Below are 5,987 nucleotides of genomic sequence, written 5' to 3' on the forward strand. Positions count from 1 at the left end.
TCCCCATGGGGTGTCCATCCTATGGGATCAATGTCCTATGGGGTCAACGTCCTATGGGGTCAATGTCCTATGGGGTCAACGTCCCGTGGGGTGTTCATGTTTGGGGTCCCGATCCCATGGGGGGCTTCTTTTTGTGGGATTTCTGTCCCCATGGGGTGTCCGTCCCATGGGGTGTCCATCCTATGGGGTGTCCATGTCTGGGGGTCCCCGTCCCCATAAGGACCCCATCCCTGGAGGTACTGATCCTATGGGATTTCCATCCCATGGGGTGCTTGTCCATAAGGGTCCTGGTCCCATGGGGGCCTCTTTTTGTGGGATTTCTGTCCCCATGGGGTGTCCGTCCCTATGGGGTGCCCATCTCTGGGGGTCCCTGTCCCCATAAGGACCCCAACCCTGGGGGTACTGATCCTATGGGATCTCCATGCTTGTCCATAGGGGTCCCGATCCCATGGGGGTCTCCTTTCTGTGGGATTTCTGTCCCCATGGGGTGCCCATCCCATGGGGTCCCTGTCCCCATGGGGACCCCATCCGTGGGGGTACTGATCCTATGGGATCTCCATCCCATGGGGTGCCCATCCCCATGGGGTCCCCATCTCTATGGGGTACCCATCCCATGGGGTCCCAGTCCCTAGGGGTCCCAATCCCATAGAGTGCCTGTCCCCATGGGCTCCCCATCCTGATCCCTGGGGTCCCGATCCTGATCCCATAGGGTCCCGATCCCATAGGGTCCCAATCCCATGGGGTGCCCATCCCTGGGGATCCCAATCCTCGGGGATCCCAATCCCTGGGGTCCCTGTCCCCATGGGGTCACCACCCCGATCCCATAGAGTCCCCATCCCCCTGGGGTGCCCCCCCCGGGGTCCCAATCCCATAGGGTCCCCATCCCATGGGGTCCCCATCCCATAGGGTCCCCATCCCCATAGGGCCCCCACCCCAATCCCTGGTGTCCCCACCCCCCTGGGGTCCCCACCCCAATCCCATAGGGTCCCCTTCCCCATGGGGTGCCCCCTCCGGGGTCCCAATCCCATAGAGTCCCAATCCCGTAGGGTCCCCATCACATGGGGTCCCCACCCCAATCCCATTGGGGTCCCCATCCCCCTGGGGTGCCCCCCTCAGGGTCCTGATCCCATGGGGTCCCCATCCCATAGTGTCCCTGTCCCCATAGGGTCCCCACCCCAATCCCTGGTGTCCCCAATCCCATGGGGCCCCCACCCTGATCCCATTGGGGTCCCAGTCCCCATGGGGTGCCCCCCTGGGGTCCCAATCCCATACAGTCCCAATCCCATAGGATCCCCGTCCCCATAGAGCCCCCACCCCAACCCCTGGTGTCCCCGTCCCCATAGGGCCCCCACCCCTGTCCCATAGTGTCCCCCTCCCCATGGGGTCCCCACCCCAATCCCTGGTGTCCCCGTCCCCATGGGGTCCCCACCCCTGTCCCATAGGGTCCCTGTCCCCATGGGGTCCCCACCCCGATCCCATTGGGGTCCCCCCCACTCACTGCCCACAGAGGGGCACCCGCTCAGCTCCATGGCCCCGGGGGGGGGGGGCGCCACCCGGCAGCGCCGTCACCGTGCCCCCGGTCACCCCAGTAACCGCCCCCAGTGCTCCCAGTGCTCCCAGTGCTCGGGGCCCCCAGTCACCCCAGTGCCCCCAGTGCCACCCCGCCACCCCGCTGCCGTCAATACCCAGTGCTCCCAGTGCCCCCCCCCCAGTGCCACCAGTGCCACCAGTGCCCGGTGATGTTTGTGACCCCAGTGCCGTCATTGTCCAGTGCTCCCAGTGCTCCCAGTGCCCCCACCTCCCAGTGCCCCAGTGCCCCCACCAGTGCCCCCACCTCCCAGTGCCCCAGTGCCCCCATTTAGTGCCTCCACCTCCTCCCAGTGCTCCCAGTGCCATTGGCTCCCAGTGCTCCCAGTGCCCCCACCAGTTCCATAAGCTCCCAATGCTCCCAGTAGTGCCCCCACCAGTGCCCCCACCTCCCAGTGCTCCCAGTGCCCCCACCTCCCAGTACCCCCATTTAGTGCCTCCACCTCCCAGTGCTCCCAGTGCTCCCAGTGCTCCCAGTGCTCCCAGTGCCACCCCCAGTTCCATAAGCTCCCAGTGCTCCCAGTGCCCCCACCAGTGCTCCCACCTCCCAGTTCTCCCAGTGCCCCCACCTCCCAGTGCCCCAGTGCCCCCATTTAGTGCCTCCACCTCCTCCCAGTGCTCCCAGTGCCATTGGCTCCCAGTTCTCCCAGTGCCCCCACCAGTTCCATAAGCTCCCAGTGCCCCCATTAATGCTCCCACCAGTGCCCCCACCTCCCAGTACTCCCAGTTCCCCCCCCTGCCCCAGTGCCCCCATTACCGCCCCCACCTTCCAGTGCTCCCAGTGCTCCCAGTTTCATTGGTTCCCAGTTCTCCCAGTGCCCCCACCAGCTCCATAAGCTCCCAGTGCCCCCATTAATGCTCCCACCAGTGCCCCCACCTCCCAGTACTCCCAGTTCCCCCCCCTGCCCCAGTGTCCCCATTACCGCCCCCACCTCCCAGTGCTCCCAGTGCCATCGGCTCCCAGTGCTCCCAGTGCCCCCACCTCCCAGTGCCCCCATTTAGTGCCTCCTCCTCCCAGTCCTCCCAGTGCTCCCAGTGCCATCAGCTCCCAGTGCTCCCAGTGCCCCCACCAGCTCCATAAGCTCCCAGTGCCCCCATTAATGCCCCCACCAGTGCCCCCACCTCCCAGTACTCCCAGTTCCCCCCCCTGCCCCAGTGCCCCCATTACCGCCCCCACCTCCCAGTCCTCCCAGTGCTCCCAGTGCCGTCGGCTCCCAGTACCTCCAGTGCCCAGCAGCGGGAGGGGACCCAAAGGGGGGAGGGAGGGGGGGGGGGTCCTGCACGAGGGATGGGGGCCCCGGGGGGGGGGGGGGCCCTACCCCCATCCCCCCCCCCATAATGTCCCCCCCCCCCCAGCCCCTCCCCACACTCTGCAGGGATTTGGGGTGGGGGGGGCGCAGATCGGGGCCTTAATCCCCCCCCCCCCAGCTCCGCCCTAAGCGGCTTGGGAGCTTCCGTCCCACAAAAATAATTAATTAATGAATTAATTAGTTAATGAATTAATTAGTGAGTTAATTAAAAAAAAGGGCTCGTCCGGGATTTGAACCCGGGACCTCTCGCACCCTAAGCGAGAATCATACCCCTAGACCAACGAGCCGCCAGCCAAAATCCCATCAACGACCCCCCCAGACCCTAAAAAAAAGCCCCAAAAATGTAGACCTGAAATTTGGGAACCTCCCAAAAAAACAGCCCCGAAATGTAGACCCCAAAAATGCAGCCCCCAAAAAAAACAGTCCCAAAAAAACAGACCCAAAAAATGCAGACCCCAAAAAGGCGGAACCCAAAAAACAGCCCCGAAATGTGGACCCCAAAATGCAGCCCCCAAAAAAACAGTCCCAAAAAAATAAAATAAAATAAAGACCCAAAAATGCCGCCCTGAAATGCAGACCCCCAAAAAAACAGCCCCAAAAAACAGTCCCAAAAATGAGACCCCAAAAAGGTGGACCCCAAAAAAACAGCCCTGAAATGTAGACCCCAAAATGCAGCCCCCCAAAAAAACAGCCCCAAAAACCAGCCCCAAAAATGCAGACCCCAAAAAACAGCCCCGAAATGTGGACCCAAAAATACAGCCCCAATAAAAACAATCCCAAAAAAAAACAGACCCAAAAATGAGGACCCCAAAAATGCGGCCCAAAAAACAACCCTGAAATGTAGACCCAAAAATGCAGCCCCCCCAAAAAAAAAAACAAACCCCAAAAACAGCCCCCCAAAAACAGCCCCCCAAAAATGCGACCCCAAAAATGTGGACCCCAAAAAAACAGCCCCAAAATGGAGCCCCAAAACTGTAGCCCCCCCCCCCAAAAAAAAAAACAGACGCAAAAATGCAGCCCCAGAAAAAATAGTCCCAATGAAACAGACCCAAAAATGAGGCCCCAAAATGCAGCCCCCCAAAAAACAGCCCCCAAAAAACAGTCCCAAAAATGTGACCCCAAAAAGGTGGACCCCAAAACCAGCCCTGAAATGTAGACCCAAAATTGTAGCCCCCCCCCCCCAAAAGACACATAAATGCAGCCCCAGAAAAACAGTCCCCCCCAAAAAAAAGACCCAAAAATGCGGCCCCAAAAAAGCGGACCCCAAAACCAGCCCCAAAATGGAGCCCCAAAACTGTAGCCCCCACCCCAAAAAAAAAAGTCCCAAAAATGCAGCCCTGGAAAAACAGTCCCCAAAAAAAAACAGATCCAAAAATGCGGCCCCAAAACGCAACCCCAAAATTTGGACACAATAAAGCGGACCCAAAATGCAGCCCCCCCCAAAAAAAAAAAAAACAACCCCAAAAATGCAGCCCCCCAAAAAAAAGCCCTGAAATGTGGACACCCCCCCAAAAAAAAAATCCCTGAAATGTGGACCCCAAAAAAACAGCCCCAAAATGTGGCCCCCCAAAATGAACCCCCCAAAAAAGCCCCCCCAAAAAACAGACCCCAAAATGCAGCCCCCCCCCCAAAAAAGGGGGGGGGCAGGGGGGTGATATGGGGGGGATGGGACACGGGGGGGGCACAAATGGGGTGATGGGGGGGTTATAGGGGTGGGGTGGGATATGGGGGGGCGATGGGGGGTGATGGGGGGTTGGGGGTGTCATGGGGGGGTCATGGGGGGGGAAATTGGGTGGGGGGGTGATGGGGGTGGGGGGGGTGACACGAGTAAGGGGGTGATGGGTGGGGGGGTGACAGGGGTGGGGGGTGACATGGGGGGGGTGTGACATGGGGGGGGTGACATGGGGTTGGGGGGGTGATATGGGGTTGGGGGGGGTACATGGGGTTGGGGGGGGGACACAGGTTGGGGGGGTGACATGGGTGGGGGTCCCATGGGTGGGGGGGGGTCCCACCACCTCCTCCTCCCCCTCCTCCCTCCCCAACCCCACACACCAGCCAGGGGAGGAGGGGAGATCCCATGGGTGCCCCCCCCCACCCTATACACCCCCCCCCTTCCCCTTTATTATGGGGGGGGGCTCCTCAATCGGCTTAGGGCGGCGATTAGGCTGAGCGCGGGGGCTTAGCGCCCCTAATCCCCAAGTTTGGGGGGATGAGGGGGCTGATCCCCCCCTGAGCCCATAAGCGGCTTGGGGCCGCGGGGCTATATGAACGCCGCGCCGCCCCCTCCAAAACCCATATATATATATAAATATTTATTTTTCCCCCTTTTTTTTTCCCTCCAAAACCCATATATAAACATATATATTTATTTTTTCCCCCTTTTTTTCCCCCTCCAAAAACCATATAGATATATAAATATTTATTTTTTCCCCCCTTTTTTTTCCCCTCCAAAAACCATATAGATATATATTTTTCCCCCTTTTTTTCCCCCTTTTTTTCCCCTCCAAAACCCATATATATATATATATTTTTTTTTTCCCTCCAAAAACCATCTATATATATAAATATTTATTTTTTTCCCCTCCAAACCCCATATATACACATATATATTTATTTTTTCCCCCTTTTTTTCCCCCTTTTTTCCCCTGCAAACCCCACATATATATATAAATATTTTATTTTTTCCCTTTTTTTTCCCCTCCAAACCCCACACATACATATATAAATATTTATTTTCCCCCCTTTTTTTAACCCATACATATATATATATTTATTTTTTTCCCCTTTTTTTCCCCTCCAAAACCCATCTATATATATAAATATTTATTTTTCCCCCTTTTTTTTAACCCATACATATATATATATATTTTTTTTCCCCCTTTTTTTCCCCTCCAAACCCCATATACATACATAAATATTTATTTTTCCCCCTTTCTTTTTAACCCATACATATAAATATTTATTTTTTCCCCCTTTTTTCCCCTCCAAACCCCACACATACACATATAAATATTTATTTTTCCCCTTTTTCTTAACCCATACACACACATATATATTTATTTCCCCCCCCCGTTTTCTCCCCGACTCCCC

At 56.8% G+C, this 5,987-nt stretch overlaps 1 non-coding gene across 1 annotated transcript; it reads right to left on the reverse strand.

Moving 5' to 3' along the window:
* Window positions 1-3,112: 3,112 nt before the first annotated feature.
* TRNAP-AGG lies at window positions 3,113-3,184 on the reverse strand. The gene has a single exon. It is a non-coding gene; the product is annotated as a tRNA-Pro (tRNA).
* Between the last annotated feature and the right edge of the window lie 2,803 nt (window positions 3,185-5,987).

The sequence above is a fragment of the Aythya fuligula genome, chromosome 1, assembly GCF_009819795.1.
Source record: "Aythya fuligula isolate bAytFul2 chromosome 1, bAytFul2.pri, whole genome shotgun sequence".
Taxonomy (NCBI): Eukaryota; Metazoa; Chordata; class Aves; order Anseriformes; family Anatidae; genus Aythya; species Aythya fuligula.